The sequence below is a fragment of the Bubalus bubalis genome, chromosome 2, assembly GCF_019923935.1.
Source record: "Bubalus bubalis isolate 160015118507 breed Murrah chromosome 2, NDDB_SH_1, whole genome shotgun sequence".
NCBI lineage: Eukaryota > Metazoa > Chordata > Mammalia > Artiodactyla > Bovidae > Bubalus > Bubalus bubalis.
This window is the reverse complement of record NC_059158.1, coordinates 67,520,650-67,540,007: the sequence shown is the minus strand read 5'-3', so window position 1 is coordinate 67,540,007 and position 19,358 is coordinate 67,520,650. Positions and strand designations below refer to the sequence as shown.

Genomic DNA, 19,358 nt, shown 5'->3' with positions numbered 1-19,358 from the left:
AGATAAGGTGTCCATATGTGCGTGGATTTATCTCTGGGCTTTCTATTTTGTTCCACTGATCTATATTTCTGTCTTTGTGCCAGTACCATACTGTCTTGATAACTGTGGCTTTGTAGTAGAGCCTGAAGTCAGGTAGGTTGATTCCTCCAGTTCCATTCTTCTTTCTCAAGATTGCTTTGGCTATTCGAGGTTTTTTGTATTTCCATACAAATTGTGAAATTATTTGTTCTAGCTCTGCTTTTTAATATGCTGTCTAAATTGGTCATAGCTTTGCTTCCAAGGAGCAAGAGTCTTTTAATTTCATGGCTGCAGTAACCATCCACAATGATATTGGAGTCCAAGAAAATAAAATCTGTCACTGTTTCCATTTTTCCCCATCTATTTGCCATGATGAGACTGGATGCCATGATCTTTGTTTTTTGAATGTAGAGTTTTAAGCCAGCTTTTTCACTCTCCTCTGTCACCTTCATCAAGAGGCTCTTTAGGTCCTCTTCACTTTCTACCATGAGTGGTGTCATCTGTGTATCTGGGGTTATGGATATTTCTCCTGGCAATCTTGATTCCTACTTGTGATTTATCAAGCCTGGCATTTAGCTTGACGTACTCTGCATATAAATTAAATAATTGGGGTGAAAATATACAGCTGTATCATACTCTTTTCCCAATTTTGAACCAATCAGTTGTTCCATGCCTAGGTCTAACTGTTGCTTCTTGACCCACATACAGGTTTCTCAGGAGACAGGTAAATTTAAGGTGGTCTGGTATTCCCATCTTTTGAAGAATTTTTCACAGTTTATTGTGATCCACACAGTCAAAGGCTTTAATATAGCCAGTGAAGCAGAAGTAAATGTTTTTCTGGAACTCCCCTCTTGTCTCCATGAACCAACAAACATTGCAATTTGATCTCTAGTGCCTCTGCTTCTTCAAAACCCAGCTTGTACATCTGGAAGTTCTTGGTTCACATACCACTTAAGCCTAGCTTGAAGGATTTTGAGAGTAATAGGCATAATTGTATTGTAGTTAGAACATTCTTTGGCATTGCCCTTCTTTGGAATTGTAATGAAAACTGACCTTTTTCAGTCCTGTGGCCACTGCTGAATTTTCCAAACTTGCTGACATACTGAGTGCAGCACTTTAATAGCAATATCTTCTAGGATTTTAAATAGCTCAGCTGGAATTCCATCACCTCCACTAGCTTTATTCATGTAATGCTTCCTAAGGTCCACTTGACTTCACACTCCAGAATGTCTGGCTCTAGGTGAGTAATCACATCATCGTGGTTACCTGGGTCATTAAGACCTTTTGTACAGTTCTGTATCATCTTATGGACTTTTTTTGCTTTATTATTGTTATTTTCCTGATAATAAAGCAAAAAGCATCCATAATAAAAACAAGTCAAACAAATACTGTTTTGTGGAGTAGAAAGAGTATCTTATCCTTCTTGAACTCCCCCACCTGTAAACCTCCTCCTTCTATTCTGCCCATTCTTTTCCAGTACTCCCACTCCACCAGGATAATAAAAGATTGAGGCATATGTTCACAGGTATTTGTGAATATGTATTTACATGAGTGTGTACTGGAACCTGTAGCATTTGGTGTGTAATGTGGTAAGCACATGATAGATGTGAGCTAAATTATAATTGCATATTTGGTTTTATAAGTTTTATTTGTAGTTTATGTATTTAACCCTATAACGTAGCAGTAGTTTCTTATACAGTTTATATTGGCATAGATTTCTCTTATAAGTTTTAATGAATATTTAGCATTCATCTTATTGTTGTATATTAATTCATTAATCAAGTCCCTTTTTTATTGAGGGATAACTGACAAACATTGTATTAATTCATGTGTACAATATAATGATTTGATTTTTAGATATCAGTTCAGTTCAGTCGCTCAGTCATGTCCAACTCTTTGTAACCCCATGGACTGCAACACACCAGACCTCCCTGTCCAACTCCTGGAGTTGACTCAAACTCATGTCCATAGAGTTGGTGATGCCATCCAACCATCTCATCCTTTGTTGTCCCCTTCTCCTCCCACCTTCAATCTTTCCCATCATTAGGGTCTTTTCAAATGAGTCAGTTCTTTCTATCAGGTGGCCAGGGTATTGGAGTTTCAGCTTCAGCATCAGTCCTTCCAATGAATATTCAGGACTGATTTCCTTTAGGATGGACTGGTTGGATCTCCTTGCAGTCCAAGGGACTCTCAAGAGTCTTCTCCAACACCACAGTTCAAAAGCATCAATTCTCTGGTGCTCAGCTTTCTTTATAGTCCATATATTATAACACAATTACCATAGTAAGTCTAGTTAACATCTGTCACCATACATAGTTACAGAATATTTTTTCCTTGTGATGGTAAATTTACGATCCACTCTTTTAACAACTTTCATATATGCAATATGGTACTGTTAACTATAGTTGCCATGCTGTGATTACCTCCCCACAGTTCACTTATAACCATAAGTTTGTACCATTTGACCTTTTTCACTCATTTAGCCCACCCCCACATTGAACCTCTGTCAACCACTCATCTTTTCTCTATCTATGAGCTTATTTTGTTCTTTGTTTTGTTTTCTAGATTCCACATATAAGTGATACCCTTTAGTATTTGTCTTTCCTATTTCACTTAGCCTAATGACCTCAAGGTCTGTCCATGTTGCTGCACATAGCAAGTTTCCTTCTTTTTTATGGCTGAATGGCAGAAAGTGAAGCAGAACTAAAACGCCTCTTGATGAAAGTGAAAGAGGAAAGTGAAAAAGTTGGCTTAAAGTTCAACATTCGGAAAACTAAGATCATGGCATCTGGTCCCATCACTTCATGGGAAATAGATGGGGAAACAGTGGAAACAGTGTCAGACTTTATTTTCTGGGGCTCCAAAATCACTGCAGATGGTGATTGCAGCCATGAAATTAAAATATGCTTGCTCCTTGGAAGGAAAGTTATGACCAACCTAGATAGCATATTCAAAAGCAGAGACATTACTTTGCCAACAAAGTTCCGTCTAGTCAAGGCTTTGGTTTTTCCAGTAGTTATGTATGGATGTGAGAGTTGGACTGTGAAGAAAGCTGAGCGCCGAAGAATTGATGCTTTTGAACTGTGGTGTTGGAGAAGACTCCTGAGACTCCCTTGGACTGCAAGGAGATCCAACCAGTCCATTCTAAAGGAGATCAGCCCTGGGTGTTCTTTGGAAAGAATGATGCTAAAGCTGAAACTCCAGTACTTTGGCCACATCATGTGAAGAGTTGACTCATTGGAAAAGACTCTGATGCTGGGAGGGATAGGGGGTAGGAGGAGAGGGGGATGACAGAGGATGAGATGGCTGGATGGCATCACCGACTCGATGGATGTGAGTTTGAGTGAACTCTGGGAGTTGGTGATGGACAGGGAGGCCTGGTATGCTGCGATTCATGGGGTTGCAAAGAGTTGGACACGACTGAGCGACTAAACTGAACTGAACTGAGGGTTAGTTCTCTGGTAGTCTAGGGTCTTGGCGTCCGTGCTCCCACTCCAAAGGCTCAGAGTTTGATCTCTGGTCAAGAATGAAGATTTCACAAGTGGTTTGTTATGGCATTAAGAGAGATTAAAGCAAATATCCAAAACTGAGAAATGAAAGGTGAACCCTAGACAAATGGCAGTTACAACATCAGGCAAATAATAATTAAAATAATGGAATATACACATATACATATACACCCATGAGCAAAGTCAAAGCAGTGCAACAAAAATAAAGTAAGTAGATTGACCTGATGAACAAAGGAAATAAAAACTTATATTTACCAGTTAAGAACAAAACTAAGTAAAACACACACTGGAAAACAAAACTAAAGCAGGGTGCCAAGTGGGGAATAAAGCAATGGAAACAAAACTAACAAATACGTTGAGAGGAAAGGAAAGAAAGAAAAGAAAGGAAAATAGATATGCAAATTTAAATAGAGGTAGGTAAAGATTTATATACATTAAAGATTATCTGCAAGGGGAAAAAAACAGTAGGAAAGGCAAACAAGGAATAAATATAGAAAAAATATGGTAGGTTTAAAAAAATTAAAAATTAAAATTATAAAAAAGAGAAAAAACAAAACAGAAGAAAAAAGGAAAAAATAGGAAAGCTCCACAGAACTGCAAAAGCCCAACGGAGAGGCAGACATTTATAACAACAATAAAAAATGTGACTAAATATATACATGTACACCTATAAGCAAAATCAAAACAATCCAACAAAAATAAAGTACAATAGATTTACCCAGCAAACAAAGGAAACAAAAAATTATATCTACCAGAACAAAACTAACTAACACACAAACTGGAAAACAAAACTAAAGCAAGGTGCCAATTGAGGAATAAAGCAATGAAAATAAAATTAACAAATACTTTGAGAGGAAAGGGGAGAAAGAAAAGAAAGAACAAATAGATATGCAAAGTTAGATAGAGGTAGATAAAGAAGATTTATATATGTCAAAGATTAACTGCAATGGGAAAAAAAGAGTAGAAAAAGCAAACAAAGGAATAAATGTAGAAAAAATAATAATAGATTTAAAAATTAAAATTAGAAAGAGAGAGAGAGGGGGAATAAAAAAGAAAACTCCACAGAACTGCAGAAGCCCAGCGTAGAGGCAGAGGTTTATAACAGCAACAACAACAACAAAAAAAAATGTGTGTGAGAGAAAAAAAAGCTCCAAAGCTTAATTGGATTTCACAGTGCCAATAAAGTCAACAACTACAACAGAGAGGGATTAAAAAAAAAAAAAAATCCAAAAGAATCTACAGAACAAGTCAAAAATAAGAATAATAAATGTTTTTCTTGAGTCATTGTTGTCAGGGTCCTTTCCCTTGCTGGGAGTCATACCCCACCTCACCTCTCTAGGGTGCCCTCCAACACTGTGCTGATCTCTGGACCTGCTACAGGGGCAGCTCAGATTCTAATCTGGTCCTGCTCCTATGTGTTCTTGCCTCCAATGTCCACAGCTATCAGAATTAGTGCGTTTTCTTTTGTGGGAGCTCTCAATGACATTTTATGTATTCCATAGACACAGAGTCTGCCTCATTGATCATGTGGATTTAATCTACAGCTTGCACAGCTGGTGGGAAGGTTTTGGGTCTTCTTCCTTAGCCACACTGCCCCTGGGTTTCAATTGTGGTTTTACTTCCACCTCTACTTGTGGGTTATCCTCTGGGGTTTGCTCCTGAGGCTGCCCTGGAGGACTTGGGTTTGCCCCTGTGAGGGCCAGGTGTGGAGGTGGTGCAGCTGCTTGGGTCATAGGGGTTCTGGCAGCACCAGGTACTCAGGGGAGTTGGTGGCCAGGGCAGCAGGAAATATAGCGCTCTAAAGGGTATGGCAACCAGCATTGGTCAATATGCTCCAGTATTCTTGCTTGGAGAACTCTCCTCCCTGACAGACAAGCCTGGAAGGCCACAACCTACAGGGTCACAAAGAGTTGGACACGACCAAAGTGATTCTGTGCGCATAGATGCAAGACTTCTTTTGCCTGTGGCAGCTCCGCCCCAATGAGAGTTGAGCATGAAGGTGGCACAGCTGCTTGGCTTGCAGGGACCCTGGTGGCACCAGGTGTGCAGGGACACGGACTGTCTATGCCACAGGAGTTACAGCCCTATCAGAGTCTTTTTTCAAGCCTCTTATAGCTGGCAACCAGAAGGTCTTTTGGGCCCGTCTTTCTCTGTAGCTCCACTCGTTCGGGCACTTAGAGGGCTGCCTTGCTTGGGGTCCTTCTCCGTTGTTCGGCGTGTCAGGCACATAGAGGGGCCCCCTTCGTTCAGTGCGTCAGGTGTTTGATGGGTCGGCCTCTCTACTGTTCAGCTGCGGATGCTGGCATGTTGCGGGAGAGAGGCTATGGCGATGGCTCCACCCTCTGCGTGACTCAGCAGAATCGCTGTGCTACCATGGCTGCCTGGCTTTCCTCCATTGGCATTTCTCACCACTATCTCCTCCCTCACATCCCCTCAATCCATCTCTCCACAGTTAACAGGAGTCCTCACCCTGGGATTGCTCCACAATCCCTAAACTTCAGCTCCCAGCTGCTGTGCCTTCCAGGGGACCAGCTTTCCTGTCTGGCGTGTGTATGGCTGTGGCAAGGACTGTCTGATATTCATCCCATTTAGGCTGCCACAGATCAGCTCTTTCACTCTCAACCTTAAATGTTTCTCCTCTGACTCAGACAATTGCCCTGATGTGGGGATCGGACCCTTGCTTCATTTCCCCCATCGGCCAAGGGCAGGTCTAGCCCTACTAAGACTCCTTTTTTTCCCCCTAGTTCCTTTGTCCTACTGAGTTTTGCTTGGTTCTGTATATTCTTCTCCACTGGTCAGGTACTTCTGTCCAGTTTCAGCTGGTGTTCTGCATACATTTCTGTTTCTGAAGGTATCTTCCTGATGTATCCGTGGAGAGAGATGTACTCCACATCCACCTACTCCTCCACCATCTTGTCATCTCTACTTTCTTTTTAACAACAGGGAGTACGAGAAAAGAAACAGTTCTTTCAGAAATATTTGTTTATTTAGGTTTTTTTTTTTGTCATTTTGAAAGCTTTACTGTGAACTCTACTCATTGATAGATGTTTTATATACATTCTCATGGCACCCCACTCCAGTACTATTGCCTGGAAAATCCCATGGACGGAGGAGCCTGGTAGGCTACAGTCCATGGGGTCACAAAGAGTCGGACATGACTGAGCGACTTCACTTTCACTAATCTTCAAAAACAGGCATGACCATTTCCCTCTTAAAGAAGGGAAACTGAAGTTAGGAAAGCCAGATAATTTGTCCAATTAATACAGCTAGTAAGTAACAGATTTGAAAGCTAAACCTATAGATGATTGTGCTGGAAAGTATATTCTAATAACTCTACATACTGCTCTATTCTCTTTCTAAATTAGTATCATATCATTATCCATTTAGTTTGACTGTCCAGTACATTTATCTGGAAGCACTTACTGTTATTGCTTTTTATGAGTGAGGTACTTTTCTAGATGTTGAGTTTATACAGATGAATAAGACATGGTCTCTGCATACATTCTAATCCTTGAAGAACTCCTAGTTCAAAGGAAAGTAGACAAGTAAACTATTAAATTACAGTATAGCAAGTGCGGTACAAACAGTCCTGCAGTAACCTAGAGGTTGAATATTTATGACACGTTAGCCCATCATCATTGTTTATTTGGTCACATCTCATTCCAGTACAGAAAAGTGACTAATGAAGACAAGTCAAACCAATTGGGGCGCATGGGACATAGCTAATGTGCTTTTCTGTTCTTTTTATTCAAGCAAACTATTTCTCTTGTAGGATCAATTTGACACTTTTTTTTTTTTAAATTGAGATCAACAAAGGTATTAATTTCTCTATCATTTTTCTGAGACTGAATATTACTATATTAAAAAAAAAAAGACAATTCCTGAAAATTTCCCACTAGCTTTACCCTTTATTGGTAATATAGCCAGGAGTAAATTTCAAATGATCCAACTTTATGTGGTTTCTTAACTCTAGAGTAACCTAAGACTTTCAGAGTCTGTTCCCGCCTTGAATATTCTGAAAGGGCATGTCATTTTTGTTCCTTTTTACATCAGGGAAAGTAAAAAATATCTTAAGACACGAAAGATGACAGAAGTGCGTTATGTCCATCGTGTCATAATGAGTATTATGCCCTCGTAGACTTTCTGCAGAAACAATCTGACTTTATAATAGACATATTTTACATCATAGAAGTAAATGATATTTTGTCTGAGGAAGTTTTGGATTCAGTGGTATTCCAACATAAATGAAGATTAATTCTGTGTGTGCAAAGCTGATGGGGATTAGATATTTTCATAAGGACACCAGGTTTAAAAGTTAATTTATAAAGTTAACTTGGAATCCTGGCGTCAGTGAAAAGCGATAGGAATGGTTGATAAATTAGACATGAATAAGCAACTCATATTTCTTGAACTATTAGAAAATTTTACCACAATTAAGTTGGCCAATTTCATAATGTTATATAGCAACTGTGACAGGGCTCATGTTTCAGAAAATACTTGAAGAATTGTGTATAATAATATATATGGCCTGGGATTATTTTCTTTGTGGTATATTATTTTAGTTTAACATTTAATTCACAAAACATGCATGGAATCTTATTTTTTTGGTAAGGTTCAATTCAGAGTCTAAAGATTGCAGAATGTCCTTTGTAACTGTTACAGCCATACAAAGATCAGACATACTGCAGTTATTGAGGTCTTGTTTGCCCTTAAAGGTCTTGCCAAAGGTTAGAAACAAACCAAAAGCTCAAGTCAGTTATCTCTTTTTTTATTGGCTGATGTAGAAAAACTGTTTGGTGAGGAACTTGAAAAATGGGCCATTGTGAAATGAATAATCATAGTCATCTTGACAGGTAATTTTATCTGTAAAAAATTAGATTTTTATAATTTCAGTTGAATAACTTGGTTCTGCAGATCTGTTTTTTCGAATCACAAGTAAATAACAAAATGTGTGGTTAGGATTTAACCTCATATCTCATGCTGTTTGCATGGCATAAAGTGAAACTGACTGGCCCAGAGAGTAGTGTGTGGTAACTTGAGGAAACCACACTGTGAAACAAAAGGATGTTGAAAAAGTTAGAAAGCAAAATCAATTTACATCCTTGCCACTATTACACTGTTGTTAAACAACATCACTTCATGCCATCAAATCACGTATTTTCAATATTTCAGTTTTTCAGTAAGGCAACATCTGTCAGTGACCAGTTTAATGGTCTGGAGATCCATGTTCCTCTGCTCTTCCCTCTTCTTCAGTTCAGTTCAGTTCAGTTCAGTCGCTCAGTCATGTCTGACTCTTTGCGACCCTATGAATCGCAGCACACCAGGCCTCCCTGTCCATCACCAACTCCCGGAGTTCACTCAGACTCATGTCCATCGAGTCAGTGATGCCATCCAGCCATCTCATCCTCTGTCGTCCCCGTCTCCTCCTGCCCCCAATCCCTCCCAGCATCAGAGTCTTTTCCAATGAGTCAACTCTTCGCATGAGGTGGCCAAAGTACTGGAGTTTCCAGCTTTAGCATTACTCTACCGTATCTCTTGGATTGATCTTATACAATCAGGGCTTCAGTGATTGCCCTGGTCTAGTTCCTTTATCATATCCATGACATCCTTCTTACTGAATATCCTCAGTTGGATGGCCCATGCAAACCTCAAACACATCTCAAAGTACACTTATCTTCTCAGTCTTCTCCTTCCTTTCAAGCTACAAATCTGTTTCTCCTTCTGTGCTCTGATCTCAGTAAATAGTACCACTAACTACAAATGCTATCGCACATGAAACTTCATCATTATCCTGATTCTTATCTTTTTCCTACACCTAATGAACCACCAAGGCCTGTCAATTCTATGACCTGTATCTAAAGACTATCCTCTTCTCTCTAATCTCAGTACTATTATAGTAGTTCGGGCTCTCATTCAATTTCTTCTAGATTACTGCAGCAGTTTTCTAATTATTGAAAATACCACTTATGCATAATTTCTTCAGGATGTCCTTATAATGAAGCAGGTATTATTATAATATTTATTATACTTAAGCAGATTGTATCCTATGTCTTTGTTGTTGTTTAGTTGCTAAGTCATGGAAATGGCAACCCACTCCAGTGTTCTTGCCTGGAGAATCCCAGAGATGGCGGAGCCTAGTAGGCTGCCATCTATGGGGTCACACAGAGTCGGACACGACTGAAGTGACTTAGCAGCAGCAGCAGCATGTCTGATGCCTTTGCAATCTCATGGACTGTAGCCCACCAGGTTCCTCTATCCATGGGATTTTTCAGGCTAGAATACTGGAGTGGGTTGCCACTCCTTTTCCAGGGGATCTTCTGACCCAGAGATTGAACCTGCATCTCCTGCATTGGCAGGCAAATTCTTTACCACTTAGCCACCAGGGAAGCCCATTCTACGCGCTGGTTATTAACAAAAGTTTGGCATTGGGCTTTAGTGTGAATGACTAATTTGGGCATAAAGATCTTATCCCTGCATATGACTAAACCTGTGTATGTGTAATTTGTACTTATTACCCTTCAGTGATTCCCTCATCTGAACTGTGAGGTCAGCTTATTGATGGTTCCCAAGATACGCCATTTGAGAGTTTTGATTTTAACTTCAGTATTAAGACTGCTTTGATAGCTGGAGAATCATTTCAGCTTATGCTAGGAATGCCAGACCAAGAGGGAAATGGATAGGAAACACATTGTGTGAGCATGTTTTAAGGAACATGCTCAAGTGTAAATTTCAAAATTCTTCACTCTCGTTTGCAATTAGGAGTAGTGAAGTAGTGAAGAGCTACTAAGGGTCTACTCAAGCTAAGGGTCATAATAATTTTAAAAAACTACTTCTTATTGGAGAAGATAGAAAAATAACACTATAATTTTGTAAGAGTAGAATTTGTATCCCCACATTAGAAAACATTACTTTTCTTAATGTAGTTGTTCATTTCCAGTAATTAAAAAAAGATGTTCAGTATCATGCACCTGCATCTCAAATAACGGGATCAGAACTTAAGCACGTCCGTGCTGTTCAGTTCGTCCTGTTGTGAGTGGCGTGTGTGACCTCTCAGCTTGACCCATTTGAGTTACTTTTCTTACATGCAATGTATGATAAACACTCTGGAGAGATCGAAGATGAACCAAACTTGGCTCCTACTCTGGAAAAAACTAAAAATTGATTTCAAATAAGAGTAAGTTAGCAGTATGTGCCCTCTAATGCAAAGGAAATCAAACCTCTGGGTTGGTTGATTTCATTCAGTACCAACATGAGAACACAGCTCTTCAGTGCTTTTCACTTCTGTAAATATTACCATAAGCCATAGGAAAAACTATTGCTTTTGAAGCATATAGCTTTATAAATTATAAACATCTTATGTTTGTTTGGTCTGTTTGATCAACTGTGTAATAAATTCAGTGAATAAAGCATGAAAAATCATTTAAGCTGGTTAGTTGGTAATAGTTTTGAGTAAAATAATCATTGACTTTATATTCTTTTTGTTCAATTGGTTGTTAGATTATGGCTATATATTTTTCTCTTTCTAGGCATAGTCTAAATGCAAATATAATATTAAAAAACATAAAATATTACCCATGATGGTTTACATATATATATTTCACTATTCACCAGCATAGGTCCATCAACAGAAACATGATGCTCATTCACAGAGGAGAAATAGTGGATCCACTTGTCAGCTCTTCACTACTGCTAATTGCAAACAAGAGTGAAGAATTTTGAAATTTACATGTGCAAGACATGCTACAAATTCTAGTATAAATTATGAGAGTGATTATATCCTGTGTTTAATTATAATTCATACTCTTATGATATTCTTAATGAATAAGAGAGCTATTATTGCTTCTGTCTAGTCATTGAATCGTGTCTGACTCTTTTGTGACCCTAAGGACTGCAGTCAGTGAGGCTCCTCTGCCGATGGGATTTCCCAGGCAAGAATACTGGAGTGGGTTGCCATTCCCTTCTCCAGTGGATCTTCCCAACCAAGGGATTGAACCCATGTTTTATGCATTGGCAAGCGGATTCTTTACCACTGAGCTTTGTCATAAAAACAAAATGTAAAAAAAAAAAAAAAAATTGAAGATGACAAATATCATTATTTCAAGTTATAACTGGATCATAATTTTATTTCTGTATATAGAGTTTGTATAGTCAATGACTGTACTTTGCACAGCCAACTTTCTGAGATCTGATTTTTTTTACTACTTAACAATAATGCATGGCATGTTGATAAGAGCCAATTATAACCTTAACTGATACATTATAGGATAAAAATGTTATGAACTATACAAAAGCATTGTTTATATAGTGTACATATATATTCACAGTAAGTACTTTAATCTGATCTTGAAATTGATCACATTTAAAAGCAGAACCCTGTACATTAACATATTAAGTAAAATAAACAGTGTATTGAATGTGGTTTATATATTTAAATATTAAAATATATACTATTTATATACATGTAAATATTTAATTAATGCTTTATTAATATAAGTGACATAATATTTCAATCATTAAAAAACTTTCTGACTTCTTACCTAGTTGAACTTGAGATTTTGATCTAAATCTTATGTTGTTTTTCTGAATATCTTGGTGCTGTCCGTGAGGGGGGTAGACTATTTTTATTTAAGAAACTCTATCAAAGAGCCTCCTGAAGCCACCAGCGTTCCAGCCACTCTACAGATACTAATTCAGTTCACCCTCCTGACAATGCTGGGAACAGCAGCAGGAACTACTATAATGCCCAGTTTGTAGATAAGAAAGTTAAGTAACTTACTATAGGCCAGACAGCTAATTGGCAGAACCAAAATTTAAAATTACTTCAGAGTCCTTGTGATATTGCTTCTATGTGGAACCGAAAGAAAAAAAAAAAAAAAAAAAAGGATACAAATGAACTTAGTCATAAAACAGAAGAGAGTCACAGATGTAGAAAACAAACATGGTTACCAGCGAATAAAAGGGGGAGGGGTAAATTGGGACTAATATATAGACACTGCTATTTATGAAATAGATAATTAATAAGAACCTATTACATTCTGCTCACTACTCTGTAATGGCCTATATGGGAAAAGAATCTTAAAAAGTTGTGGAAGTGGAAACTAACACAACATTATAAATCAACTGTACAACAGTAAAAATTAAAACAACAACAACAAAATGACTCCAGAGTCCACCTGTCAGTTTGAAAAGGATTGACAGTTGTATCTGAGCATTATGTGCTCAGATATTGATTTGACACCAAAGGCACAGACAATACTACCCAACCCTTGGTAGCTTGGTGGCAAGACATCCAGGTACCTGGAGTCTCAGCTTTCTGTTGCCAGCCTGTGTGTTACCCAAGAGTTAGAGCCACGTCTTACCTGCCTTCCTCTGCAGAGCACCCTGGCAGCAAAAAGGGAAAGCTGGCATCTGTAGTAGCCCTTCTCTTTAGGTGACACAAAAATGACCTCTTGTTATCTTTTACTGACTCCACAGCTGCTATAGCATTCGGTTAGCCATGGTTACGAATTGGGTTTTGTGGTAAGTTTGACTTTTGTAATTCTTTGAAGCCTTTGCTAGAACTAGAGATTTGAGTCTTTATATCATTCCCCTTGTTAGTGACATAAATTTGTGAGTTTATCTAGCTATAGATCTTTGTATATTGCAGCTTAAGCTTGCTCCTTCGACAAGATATTGAGGACTGCTCTTGATTACTACAGGATGTTTTTCACTGTCTTCTAGAATTTAATTAAAAGTTTAAAAAATCTGTTTTCTGTTTGGGTAGTGATGATGAGTTTTAGATTCTTTTTCACGAGCTTGGGGAGAACATTAGATTTTTCTGACTTTAAATGCAGGTTCATTATACTAGAAAAGAAAATAAGGTTTTAAGTGACGACTATACTTAACATGTAACTTTTCCCCATTTTACCACTGAACCTTGAATAATAGAACTTAAGTAGTTGTTTGGATTTAAATTATTACTATGTCTTAAATTATAGTTCAAACACAGTAAAATCATCATATGTCTTATTTCAGAAAGTAAAAAGCCCTCAAAACTGCCTCAGAAATTTTATTTCCTTATAATTTAAACTTGGTAGTTTTCCTCAATAATTAAAAAAAAAGTTGTTCTAAGGTAAATACAGCTTGTAAACTTAGTATTGTTTTTCCACATGAGGGAGGAGGGCTAACATTTACTGTGTGTTCACAGTATGGCAGACGCTTGACCTCACTTACGGCCGACGCTTGACCTCACTTAAACCCCACACCAAAGGTATGAAGTGGGTATCTTTCTCCCCGTTTTTATTGAAAGAATGAATCTCAGAGATATTAGATGAATAGTCTAAGGCCACAATGGGTCTTCCATGGAATACAAACTGGAGTTATCATGACCTCAGAAATTGTTCTTTGTTCATTACAATTTACTTTGAATTGGGAATTTAAAAAATACTGGTTATTTTCACCTTTAAATTAATCATCAGTATCAACAGTGTACCTTAAAGAAGGAGTGCATTTCTAGAAAAAGTGTGAGCTCTTTACTGTTATCATTGGGGGTAGAAATCATGCTGAATATGAAGTATGATTTACCTTGGTAAGTTCCCTGGTTTAAATTGACAGATACTAGTGGACTTAGTTAAATACCTCTTTGGAAACAAAAGATTCCTTGTGGACCCAATGCACGTTTGTTGTACTTGTGTGCTCCTCAGAGTCCTCTTACCAATTGCTCAGAGGGATTACAGGGGAGTCAGCAGGTAAGAAGCATGAAAGGTGACTGCTAACAGTGTCCTTTACCGTCAGTCCAGGGCAGAGGCTCAGAGTAACTGTCAATAGAAAAGAAGCTATTGTACAAGAGAATTGCTTAAAACATGTCCGTTGCTCTCCCTGCAGAGTGGAGGCACTGTTTGTGGTTTGGAAAGCATGGTGACAGTTGAAGCTGTTTCACCAATTCAGAGTGTGTGTATATATATATATACGTCTGCAGTGCGGTATGCTTTCTTATCTTGAGGAGCATGTGTTACAACAGTTGATGTATGTTGACAAAATGGGGTCTGTAAGGAAAGATCAAGTCTTGATATTTCCTCACTTCATAGTTAGTGTTCAGTTGGTAGTGTGAGTATAGATAAAGGACAGCATTAGTGCCTGTTGGAGATGTGAAGCTATCAGTTAAAAGATGATCAATTATGGATAGGACTATTTCTGTTTTTCTCTATCTCTTGGCAGCTGTGAGCAAGGCTATTCTAAAGTTCCATTATAGTATAGCAAGTTTATTGCTTCCCTGGACAAAGAAAATACAAATATAATTTCACCCTGAAAAGAGATTATTAAGCTAATGTTGCAAAAACTTGCTAATCTTATTAATTTAACAGTTCATAGTACTGAATAGAGAAACTCAAGATAACATGATTTTAGATCCTAAGGGTGTGTTTCAAATCATATATTAAGGGCCCCCCCAAAAGTAAGTATACATAAATATAATTCTTGCTGAGAGTTCTCACTTCTCAGTTGTATCTCCATTTCTCTGTGTGAAGTGGACGTATTTATCTCTGACAGTTTTAGGTTTGTCTTTCAAGGATCTTGAGTACTTCAGACAAAGTGACCATACTGTTTGTTATACCAGTTACAACACACACACACACACACACACACACACACACACACACACAGGCACTAACCAGGAACTTCTTGCATATTTGGGAAGGTAAGAATACTTGTTTTTCCTGTGACTTAGAAATCAACATCTTCTGCCTTTGACCACAAAAGTAGGAAAAGTCTTGTTTACCATGGATGTTCACTACTGAGCCTGATGAACAAACCGTCAGTGGTGTTTCTGGATAGTTTGAGTTTCCATAAGCAAGCCACCTTTTGAAAGGGTTGTCCTAAACGCCGAGTTCATAGAGTCCAAGAAGAAGCTACCCTGAATTTTCTTTGCCAGTATCAACTATTTTAGTATTTTCTGAGCAGGATTAATTAGACCTGGAAGATATATCTAGTCCCTTACTGAAAATTCAGTCAAAATGTTCCTGCTTGTTTAATACATAGTTTGTAAACATATCGGAGAGTTTTCATATTATTTGTCTTTTTCCCTTTCACTGTTGATTTAATTCTCAGTTCTGCCTAAATATCATACTTCAAAAACTGTTCTTAATTTGTGCTTAAATATGGTTAGAAGCTTGATACTGAAATTATTCAGTATATAATTTTTGAGTTTTGAAAAGTATTTACAACTAACCAAGGAAGGAGCACCTAATTCCTAACTCCTAAACTGGGTGTTTCTAATAAAGAGTTGTTTTTTTATTGCAAAAAGTTGTTTTGTGATCTCACATACTTGGAGAGTGAGATGTGGAGAATTTAACAAGGCACAAAGATGGACAAAAGAGAGTTGATGGGCAGACAGTGACTGATGAAGAAGGCAGATAAATGAGGAAAGGTAAAGAACATTTCGAAAAATTTCTGTGATATCTTTACTTAAGATAATATTTAAGAGAATGTTGTTCACAGCTGCAAAAGAGATTCAGAAATGAAACATAGAAAAGGGATTGAAAAATGGGAAAGGGGGGGAATGGGAGAGAGAAAAATGATACACAGATGGTGAAAGAAAATGTCTTGAAGAACAAAGGTATTTATAAAATAGCTGTGAGTCCTCTGCTCTTCAGTCTTGAAAATCCTCTGGTTTCATAGTCTCTGCTTCTTTACACAGGATGTACATTTATAGATTGTTTACTTAGTAACTGGAACCTTTGCTTTTTTTCTCTTCAAAAAAAAAAAAAATCATGAAGTTAGAGGGAGAAGTTTGTTCCCAATCACTTAGAAATGGAAACCTCATCTAAGGGCAGTTGTAAAGAGTGAAAATATTCTTTAAGAATAAAAGTGATAAACTGTTAAAATGATCAGGCTATTTCTATTGGTTATTGAAGTTCTTAGAACTTTTTTTTCTGCAAAATATTATAGTGATATCAGTGGCATTGCCTGAGAATCAATTTAAGTACCAGTAATGGCCGTTTTGCACTGATTCAGTGGACAAGCATTTGAGCAAACTCCAGGACAGTGGAGGACAGAGGAGCCTGGCGTGCTACAGTCCATGGGACATGACATAGCGGCTGAGCAACAACAACAAATGGCTATTTTTGCTATACAATTATTTTAGAATTTTTCTATTAAGTCAGTAAACACACATAACCCAATAGCTGTTAGGAAACTGTGACTATGTTCCTTGAATTTAAGAGACATCATCTTAAAAACTCTCTTTAGAAAACTCTTTGCTGAAGACACAGTGGTAGGCTCTGAGCCCAGGCTGTCTGGGCTGTAGACCCAGCTTTGTCTCTTACTGTCCGGGTAACTTGGAACAGTCATTTCTCCTCTCAGAAGGTACAGGTGCTGTCTCATGAGGCTGGGCTATTGGATCATTAAGTGCAAATAACTCAGAAGAATGTCTGACATATAAGAAGTATCCAATAAATTTAAGGTATCAGGATGCGTTGCTCAATAGAAAAGAAAAAAAAATCACATCAACATATAAACAGAAAACCACAAAAGAAGTAAATATGTTTGGTAGTCACTCAAGGTGACTATTATTCTTTAAAAAAAAAATCTATCAAAGTATCTTCCACATAGTTAGCAGTTTAATAAATATGTACTGAAAAGATAAGTGGTTAAGAGAATAAAGTGTGAAACTGGAGGTACTCATCAGAAGTATTTATTGAGATCTCATACACACTTATAACTATATTGGATCTGCTTTAGTTAGTGGGAAAATATGATATAACTTATATCTTCAAGGTTGTTTCAGCTGGTTGCAGAGAGATTACATATATGTATGACAGACCTAAGATAAGCCTTTGCAAGTAGTAAGCACTCAGTAAGTACTCAAGAACTCACTCAATGAATGAATGGGAAAATATGAAATAATTCTAAATGATAACAAAAATGTAAGGAATTATAACATAGGTAGTCTGGCAATCATAAGACCCAAATGAGTTGATGTAGTTCTGAAAGTAGGATTCAGGCAAGTATTTAAAGAATGTGTATTTTAAGCTTGTCATTTTCAAGCCTGGGGTTTCCCTGGTGGCCTCAGATGGTAAAGAATCTGCCTGCAATGCAGGGGACCTAGGTTCAATGGGAGGATCCCCTGGAGGTATACTCTAGTATTCTTGCCTGGAGAATCCCAAGGACAGAGAAGCCTAGTAGGCCACAGTCCATGGAGTCACAAAGAGTCAGACACAACTGAGTGACTAACACTTTCATTTTTCACTTTTTCAACCTTAGTTGCACACTGAAATAGTGAATATCCATAGCCACCCCAAGAAAATCTTATTTGACTTATGTGAAGCCCAGGCATTTATATGGTTTAAAAGCTACTGAGCCATCTGATATGAAGGCATCTGATATCAATATATACAGTTAGCAAATATTTTTCAAAAAAAAATCTACTAGATGATTCTAATATTCAGTCAAGGTGGAACTCACTGGTATAAATGATCAAAAACACAGAAAATATCATTTGGGCAGGCCTGACGTGGAGAGAGATGGTAGTGTGGGGGCATTTGTGTGTAGGACTGTGAAAAGATGTGCAGTGACGCAGAAGGGAGTTACACTGAGGCTAGACTAGCTTAGTTTTAAGGTAACAGCATCCTTCTTTGGGATGGACGAGATAGAAGTGACAGATATGTGACTTTCTCATATGCATGGACTTTGACTTCTGGCCCAACTTAAATCCCCTGCGCAGATGGAAAGGATGTAGTGAAAGGAAGAACCAAGTTAAGTAAATTAAATTACTGGGAAAATGGTGTGTCATGGCCAGGCAGGAAAATGGAAGGGGCCAAAAGGGAACAAAAACAGGTCACACACTTCTTGAGTTTGTAAGACTTCATAGCTAGAGAAATTTGTCTTTCCAAAACTCTCCAAATAAAATATATGGTGGATCAGAAAATCTCTGTTTTATGGAACAAAGTAAATTCCCTCCTCATAGCTGCTCACTATAAATTCCCTCTCAAAACTAGTTATACCAACTTAGAAATGAAACTAGAGCTGTGCACAGTAGGTTGGGCAAAATAAGAAATAACCCTCCTGAAAGTTTACTTACTGTTTCAAATGTTCACATTAGAAGCAGAAGTATTTAAGTCCCGTGAGAAAACGCTAAATGAAAATAGGAAGTATTGAAAATGAAAGCCACATACATTTTGTAAGAATTTGACCTTCCATATTCTTTCTGTAGATTTTTTTCTACATAAAGTAATTGAAATTGTTAGACCTTCTGATGAATAATATCTATGTGGAGGCACATATTAATACTGCTATTTCTAAATTAAAGAAATGTGATTGCCTAGAAACATATTGCATGACCATAATTTTTGTTTAAAAAGAACAAATGTATTAAATGAGGCAGAGTGATCTAGAGAAGAGTTGACCTGTATTTAAATTGTCTTTTTAATCTGAAGCTATTGTATTAGTTTTCCATATGGACTTTTGAAATGTCTTCTAGTTATCATTGGCCTAAATATTTCTGTTATCTCCAAGTGTTATTATTCGTGTTTGCTTACTTTGTTGCCATACAGACTCTGAGAGATGGATATGGTATCCCACTGTACATAGAAGAAGGCAAGTTTCAAAGAGGGGCTTCTCAATAAAATGTGCCTCAGTAAGCAATCATAATGACCAGGCTAGAACACAATTTCTTGAGTTTCTGTGTGACATCTCATTTTATACTAACATATTCATTCCAGTGGTTACTGACCTTTTAAAATCACAAACTCTAGTCAGCCTGATATAACACAAATGAAAGCAAGTGTATTCACTTTTTCAAATTACGTATTACTTGGACTCTGACTAATGTTAGTTTTTAAAGGAAGCAATGTTTCA

General features: G+C 37.6%; 1 long non-coding RNA gene across 1 annotated transcript in view; it reads left to right on the top strand.

Moving 5' to 3' along the window:
* The first annotated feature begins 12,384 nt into the window (after positions 1-12,384).
* LOC112581545 overlaps positions 12,385-19,358 on the top strand; it is a 37,286-nt gene continuing 30,312 nt past the window's right edge. Inside the window, exons 1-2 of the long non-coding RNA XR_006546811.2 lie at positions 12,385-13,046; positions 13,714-13,776. This is a non-coding gene — a long non-coding RNA (uncharacterized LOC112581545). The remainder of the gene's footprint in view (positions 13,047-13,713; positions 13,777-19,358) is intronic.